We start from the raw sequence: 8,054 nt of genomic DNA, 5'->3' as shown, positions 1-8,054 counted from the left end.
GCTGCAATCCACCCTGCACAAAATTGCCACCCACCCTGGGATGGTTTGGCAAAGCTGGCAGCAGCTGCAGGCAGTTTTTCAGCAGGAAGCACTGAACATCCTTGAGTCAGGGGCACCTCCAGCTCCCCACCCTGAGCACATGGAGTCCATCTGTGGCACACTCAGAGCACAGTCACTTTATTTATAGGACACTGAGGATGTGCCTCGGTCTTCCAGGGGCTCTTTCCCCTGTTTTTTTCCCAAGCCTGCGGAAGCCAGGCAGATATCCAAAGCCGTTCCTCACTTTCACAGCAGATAAGCTAATTGTCGGATGTGCCCTTTGAGATAAGCAGAGCTGGGGTTTATGAGGGAACATGTGTTCTTGGGAAAGCTGTCGCCCAGCTGTAATGCAGGTGATAATCCAAGGTCGGGCAGGCTCCCTCCTCAGGGAATCAGGGTGTTCCTCAGCCATGGGGGCTCAGGGGCAGTTGTCTTGGGCCACAGTGATGTGGTTTTAGGGGCTCCTCTCCTCCTTCCCTACTTCATCATTGCTGAGCAGGGAAACTGCAGTGCAGAGCACTATCAAGTCCTTGTAGAGAGAGACCCAGCTCTTAAGATGATTTGCAATTCAGCCAAAAGTTTTATGTTATTGAAAACCACAAAAAGAATTACAGTGAGGTCAGGCTGTTGGTGATGGGGAGGATTCCCTGACACAATGGTGAGCGCTGGGTCCCTGCTGGAAGCATGAATAGCAGCAGGATGGTATCTCCCCCCAGTCCCTGAATACTCCCATGGCTCCATCTCTGTGGCACTGGCATGGCACTGGTCAGCACTGAGGGAAGCCAAGGCACAGGAGCTGAGGCTCAGTCCAGAAAGAGCTGAGCAATAGGAAGCTGTGGGTGACCCTGAAGACTGTGGAGTCCTCTAGCCAAAAATCTCCAGAGAGGGCCTGCTACCCACACAGCCTCCAGACCAGGTCTGGGCGCAGATTTCCAAAATTTCACACCAATGTCAAGGCCAGGGACCCCTTAGAGGCCCTTTCACCTGTCCCAGCCTGCCCTGACTGCAACCAGCCTGCCTGGGAGCAGCCAGACCCTCAGCTCTCCACTGATTGGGAAGGCAGAAGCTGCCATGGCACAGCAAGGCTCACCCCTGTGTGAGCCATGTGCCAGCAATGCTATGCTGGAGGCCTGTGCTGCCCAAGCAACTTCCTCCAAAATCTCTCCTACACAGTCTTCCCTGTCACAGGGAGAGAGCTGCCATGCTCCTCCAGGGCCACAGTTCCAAGCCAGGCATGAAAGGCACAAGGGTGTTGTGATCCAGCATGTCCCCAGTCCCAGAGGGTCCTTGGAAGGTTTGTGGGAGAAGGCTGTGGGAAGAGAGCTGCTTCTCTGCCCCTCAGGGAGACTGACCCACTGCCTGGCCCCTGCTCAGACACCAGCCCTGCTGCCCTAACCAGGGCATCCCAGCCTGAGTCTGAAGGAGTCACTGGGAATGAACCAAGCAGCATGTCTCCCAGCACTGGGGATGTTCTGTCCCATCTGGCTCCCAGCACTGGGCATGTTTCATCCAGTCCAGCTCCCAGCACTGGGGATGCTTGGTTCAGCCCAGCTCTGATCACTGTGGATGCTCAGCCCACTCTGGCTTCCAGCATGGGAGATGCTCCATCCAGCTCAGTTCCCAGCACTGGGAATGCTCCATCTAGTCCAGTTCACAGCACTGAGGATGCTCCAACCAATCCAGTTCCCAGTGCCACCACCCACAGCTGCACCTGCAGGACCTGACAGCAAAGGCCCCCACACCTTGTGATCCCTCCGTGCCCCTCCCTAGAGCTGCGACCAGGCCACTCTCCCTCACCCCCCCTGCCATGGGTGAGCCACCCTCGCTCCACTGTCCCCTCCCTTGAGCAGCCATCACTCACCAGGCTTTGATTACGGCCACAAAGGAGCCTTGGAGGAGCTACAGGAAGCTGGAGGGAGGCAGGCAGATGATGAAAGAGCTGTCAAATGGGATTAAACAGTAACCGTCTCCTACACTGCTGGGCAGCAGGAAGGGGGACAGATTGTACTGGATTGTAATGCAGGAGCCCTCCCGCTGCCAGAGCCTGCCAGCACCGTCCCCATGGGCTGCAGTTGCTGTGCCCTCCAGCGGGCAGCTGGACAGAGGGACAAAGGGGCAGAGGGACAGAGGGACAGGCAGCCCTGGTGGGTGGTGGCATCTGAGAGAGAGCACCCACAGCCACAGTGACACCCCTAAGCCCCGGGTGAAACCCCGCTCTCTTGTGAGCTAAGGAAGCCACACTTGGAGTTCCCAGGCACAGAGAGCTCCCAGGGCTTTGGATGGAGGCTCTGCCCACCCCCAACCTGCAACTGGTGATGTCCCCCTGTCCCTACCAGCACCTGCTGCTGCCAGCATGGCCCTGGTCTCTCCTGCCAACCAGTCAGTCCCCAAGGGGCAGATGGTCTGGCAGGTGACACCTCACTTGAAGTGTCCTTCTTGCCAGCCCTTGGGTAGAAACTCCTTTTTTCCTTGCCTGTCCTTCAGGCAGAGAATCCCAGAGGTGGGGAAGTGGTAGACAGTCCCCCAATACAGGGACACACCAGAGCTGTCCAGGGAGGTTGTGCAGCTCCCCAGTGTCACAGGTAACGCTCATCCCACCCTGCAGAGCCCTGGTAGCAGGATGGGCATTGGAGAATCTGCCCACCTACACATCCACCTGCCAAGCCCAAGCAGCACAGCAAGCAGCTTACAGACTCTGGAGCTGTCCTGTGCATGGCATGGACATTTCCTGGCTTTTGCAGGGGTACATGGCATCACAATCTCAACACTCGTTTTATGAAACACCAGGGTGTTGGCAGGTCTCCTGGAATGCTGAGCTACATTACCAACCGTGTCCTGGTGCTCTCACCCCTCCATTCTCTGCTACTGCTCGGGTTCTGCCTTCACCCCAGCACCAAGTAGCACATGTAAGTTTGGGGTACTGGAAGCCTAGTGGGGATGCTGTTGTCCAAGACCCAAAAAAACCCACTCATTCTGAATCTAAAGACCAGCATTGCTGGGGCTGTTCAGGCATAGAAACAGTTCAGAGGTCCAGCAAACCCATACCCACCAAAACCGGGTCTACCCTGGCCTGGACAAACATCTCCTTCTTCCTTCTGCATCTCCCAACTTTCGGGTGCTCCAGCATCACTAGGGCTGCTTTTCACCCCCAGTGGGTGATACAGCAGGGTTGACCTTTCCCTCCTCTGCATGGAGGCCATTCTGGATGTGCTAGGGTGGGCACTGTGAGGCTGTCTCCCCACAGACAAAGGGACAGTCAGGGGGCCCAATCCTTGGCTTTCCAAGACCCAAGGCAGCAAAGCCCTTGGGATCCCCCATCACCCCAGTGCCTCCCCACCCCAGGTCCATGTGGGAGCCCCAGCCGGCGCTCACAGACAGACCCCTTCTACCCCCACCCCCGAGCACCAAGTCCTCACCACCCACTCTGCCAGCAGCAGCCCCAGTTTCTCACAGCACCCTCTTTTCTGAGCCATTCGTCACGGCCCCCGGCACAAAAGCCAAGGAGAGAAAGAGACAAGGAGTAGGAAAAGGAAGGAAGATTTAAAAAAAAAAAAAAAAAAAAAAAAAAATTAGAGAAAGGAAGCAAGAAGGAAAGAAAGAGAGAGGACAAGGCGTGAAAAGAGCCAGGTCTGTCTCCGAGAGGGGAGGAGGGGAAATTATGAAATAAATGAAGCACCTCAGCAGTTCAGGGGACACTGGAAGACAGCCCGACCGCGGCTGAATTTTAAATGCCTGCCACACAATCGGTCCCATTTTGCGAAGAGAGGAAGCTGTGTCCAAAGACCCTCATGTTTATTCATGAAGAGCCTCGCTGGCCCCTCCCACCCTATTGTCTTGGGGTATTTATTTGGGGGCATCTGTCTGGCCCGGTGAATGGCAGAGGGGTAATAAATAGGCTGGAGGGGCCGGGGAGGGGAACGGGCGCAGCCGAGCCGGGCAGTGGCTGCCCTGTTTCCCACCCCCCTTCCCACTCCTCCTCTCAGCCCCCTGCCACCTGGGGGGTGCTCCTGCCCCCCGCACTGTCCCCAGCCCCCGGGGACAGCAGGCAGAGCTGCCCAAAGACCCACGGCTGCCCAGGGGTGACAGGCCGGGAGGGGCAAAGCCGTGTGGTGCCATCCCCAGAGTGGCAGCAGCAAGGCCAGAACAGGACACAGAGCATGGTGTGCCACTGAGAGCGCTTGTGCCGGAGGGGGGCTGCAGGGGACTGCATGGCTGGGGACAGTGACAGGCAGTGGAAGGGCAGGCAGCCCCCAGGGACAGGCAGGCATGTCTCACAAAAAGGAGGTTCTGATTCACCCACACAGGAGGGCAGGGAGCTCATCGGGGACATTGAGGAGAACTGAATCCCACGTCTGCAGGGCCAGGCCATCCTCTCCCATTTCTCCTGCTGGCAAGGAGCACCTTCCTCTGGTGGAAACTCCTCATCCTCCCATGGTGGGACATGTTCTTCATGGGGAGCAAGGAGGTAGTCATCATCCAAACTCATTTTGGTCATGTCAAGGGGCTCAGGCGCTTCAAAGCCCAGAACCAAGACACTGGGATGTCCTGGGGATGTGGGGCCCACGTGCTGCCAACCTGGCTCTCTGCGAAGCACATCATACCAGAGGAACCCAGCAGCTCTCCTGCCAGTGGGGTTGGTGAGGTGCGGGGGTAGGGTGGCTAAGATTGTGCAGCCAGCTTGGCTTTATCTGTCCCAGCCTTTCCTTTCCCCTCGTGTTGAGGGACCTGTGTCCATCCTGACCCTCACCTACACGGGACACAGGAGTGACACTCATTTGCAGAGTCATTACAAGATCACCCATCAGGAAGCTGAAGCTCATCAAATTCAACCTTGAAATAGAAGCTACAGCCTGTCAGCTTCCAAGAAGAGAAGCAAGGAAAGGAGGGGCTCTTGATGGCACAAGAGATGGTGCACTCTATCACCCAAATGCTGGCAGAGGTGACGTGATACCAGGAGCAGACCAGGGCTGCTCAATAGCCACCTTCACCTCAACAGCAAGAACCCACGTGGATTCTCCTGCCCAGGTACCAGGCACCTGAGGATGGTTGGGAGATGGCTGAGCAAGGACCATCAGCCTGGCTGGCAGTTCAGGGACCAGATGGTGCCGTTGGCAGGGGAGCACTAACCCCTCCTCACTTGGGCCAGGAGCCAGGGTGATGTTACGGCTCCCCACCAGCACCAACAGCCTCTCTTGGGACAAGGAGGCAACAGGGAACAGGCTCCCACACCCACTACGATGCTCAAAACACAGGTGTCCTCAATCCTGCATGGGAGCCAGCAGTGTGTGGACAAACACACACCCCCCACACGCTGCGGATGGGAGGAAGGCACCAGAGCCATGCCTGCCTCCATCCCCATCACTGATACAAGCTGGCTCAGCAGTTTGCTTGCAAGGTCTATCTGGGGAAGTATTTTTGGAAGGGCATTAAATTACAGGTATAAGAGTCACCTCACAGCCATATAAGCGCAGGCACAGCTGCCAGCTGCACTTCCCTGATCTCTCCCATTCTCAAACCGTGGCAGAAAGCTCCCCTGAAGGTGCTGCTGGTCACTTTGAGTCTTGCCTCACCTCCTCCCCACATCCCAGCCCCTGTGCCAGCTTGTACCCCATCTGAGACAAAATCTCCAGCAAGTTCTGGGACTATGCAGGCTCCACACAAGTGCCTCCACAGGCATAAGTCCCTCTGGGACAGCCACATCAAGGAGCAGATCTCCATGAGGCTGGGTGAGGGATGTCCCCCAGTGACCAGCCTCTTGGGACAGCACTAGAGACAGACCAGTCAGTAATGCTGCTCAGGATCCTACTTCCACTAATGTTACTAAACACTTTAAACCACCATCCCCAGGATTTTACTCCTAGACCTTAACCTCCTGATTGGGCTGACAGCACATGGTATGAGACGAAGGGCAGGAGAAGCTGGTGGGAAAAGAAATAGGTGGGAAGATCATCCCAGAAAAATCAAACACCTCTTGAACCAAAGTGGAAATGGGGAAGCGAAGTGATCCGCAGGAAGCCTCCAAAATCCCATCCCCTCTCCACTCAGGTGCCACAGGAGAAAAGATGGGGAAAATTACCATGGGTGAGAGAAGATGGTGACCAAATAGGCTCCTCACCAACTTGCCTGCCTATGACTCTGGCAGAGTGTTTTCCAAGCACTCTGTATTTTGGAGACCTCACTTCCCACCAGTGCGATGCTTCCTAGGTTGTAATTCGGACAAGTTGGCTTTGGTTGCGAGAAACCAGAAGGAAAATCCTTCTAGTCTTCCCAGCTTCTGTAGCTGGATGCAAATTGCTCGATAAAAATCCACAGGCAAACACCCCTGCAGCCAAGGAGTAAGGAAGGAATGCTGAGATCCAGAGGGGATGGATGGCTGCTGCCACAGGGTGAGCTTGCTGGCACACATGCTTGGCTCTTCATGACAAAGGGAGAGAGCCAGAGGGCACATCCCCAGTGAGCAGGGGCTTTGCTTCATGGGGATGCTGATGGGTTGGACAGCACATGGGCAGGAGGCTGTGATCCTCCCACTGCCCATGGCTGCCAGCCCACCCAGCCTGCTGGTCCTTTGCCCTGCAAGGTCTGGAGGTCCCTGCAGGGACAGCGGTCAGGTGATGCTGGCATTAACCCAACTTGGAGTGATCCTTGGGATGAAGCTGGGTGGAGGCAGGGACAGCAGGAGGGAAGAGACATGGGAATAGAGAGTGTCACACAGGCACTGCCTTGTCTGTCATGCGCTGTTTGGTCCCCTGAACCTTAGAGCCACTTGAGTTAGAGAAGGCTCAGCCAGACTTAGGGCACAGCCTGTCCCAGGGCCACAGCAGCTGCTAGCAGCCCCTCACAGGACACCTCACTGCAAATGAGACACTGGCAGGGTCATCTCTGATTCTGCATCCAAGCCTCAGGATGCCCTGTCCTCCTTCCATGGCCACGGGATGCAGGATAGTGTCCAGGTTAGGCTCCACGTGCCCTTGGGGAGAGAGAACAGCCATGAGCAGCACTGGTTGCCCACCGCTGACGGGGAAGCCCACCCTGTTCTGCACTGATCCATCCATTCCTTGGCCACTCACCCATCTGCCATCACTCAGCAAATGCTGATGGTGGAAGAAGCATCTTCGGCAGCCCAACATGACCCACAGATACCTTGCAAATTCTACACACATGGAGAGCTGTGAACACCTCCCCAAGCAGACACCAACACATGATAACATCCTCAGCTACACAAGCTTGCTCCTGGGGAGATATTTAATCAGGCAAGGGGAACAGCTCCAGATGCCCAAACCTGCTAACAGACAGATGCAAACATTGAGCAAGACACCCAGAGCCCACGACATGTGCATACACACAGTCGGACACATCCGTATGCGATACCTCATTAAACATGGGCAATGTACAGCCTCAGATTAGGGCTGGCTGGGCTGTGGGCACCCAGCCAGCCTGGGATAAGGGTTCAACTTCAACTTTGATGAGTCCTGAAGTCTCACATGCAGATTTCGTGGGAGTCAAACACCCTCAGCCACCAGCAGGCACAGAGGGACAGCTCCAGACTGGAGCAGGGGGCAGAAATGCTAAAGCTCATCCAGACCTGGAAGTAGATTTTGATCCCTGAGCCCATGTTGGGTGTCCCTGGAGATGCCCCATTCCTGGAAGTGCTTGGGGTCAGGTCGGACAGAGAAAGATTTCTAGGAGGATGGACTAGATATTCTTTAAAGAAGTGGGCAAAACCGCTCTCTGATATTACGACCTAGAGACAGTGGTGGGAGCAGACGTCGGGACGGGGGGGGACGTGCATCCCTCCCGGGCCGGGACCCGGCACCCGAGCCTGCGGCGGCAGGTCCCCGGGACCCCCGTCCCAGGGCCTTTGCTGCCACCTCTCCGCACTGCCTGGAAGGACAGCCCGGCCCCGGGGGATGAACGGCCCTTCCCCGGGGGATGCACAGCCCTTCCCCGGGGAATGCACAGCCCGGCCCCGGGGGATGCACGGCCCTTCCCCGGGGGATGTACGGCCCTTCCCCGGG

This window comes from Parus major, chromosome 14 (genome assembly GCF_001522545.3).
Source record: "Parus major isolate Abel chromosome 14, Parus_major1.1, whole genome shotgun sequence".
Lineage (NCBI taxonomy): Eukaryota > Metazoa > Chordata > Aves > Passeriformes > Paridae > Parus > Parus major.
Note: the sequence above shows the minus strand (reverse complement) of the source record.